Genomic DNA, 285 nt, shown 5'->3' on the forward strand with positions numbered 1-285 from the left:
TCATGCTGATGGACTACACTATTCTGACCTACTGTAATCGGTCCTAGTAGCACATGTTGTGCTACCTCACGTCTTTCACATCAACACAAATGCAAAGCGATATGAGCTGAGTAGGGTTGGAATTTGATAAGCAAGCTGGAAGGTAAGAAAATCTCTCTTTTAATCTGCCCTCGTAAATTATTAATGGGGACGAGCTGGAGGGCTCCAAAGACAGTTTACAAGCCTTTCACACAGACAAAACCTTCAAAATTGACCAGTGACATTAAATTCACATGTGTGAACTGT

This window comes from Echinococcus granulosus (genome assembly GCF_000524195.1).
Source record: "Echinococcus granulosus chromosome Unknown EG_S00355, whole genome shotgun sequence".
NCBI lineage: Eukaryota > Metazoa > Platyhelminthes > Cestoda > Cyclophyllidea > Taeniidae > Echinococcus > Echinococcus granulosus.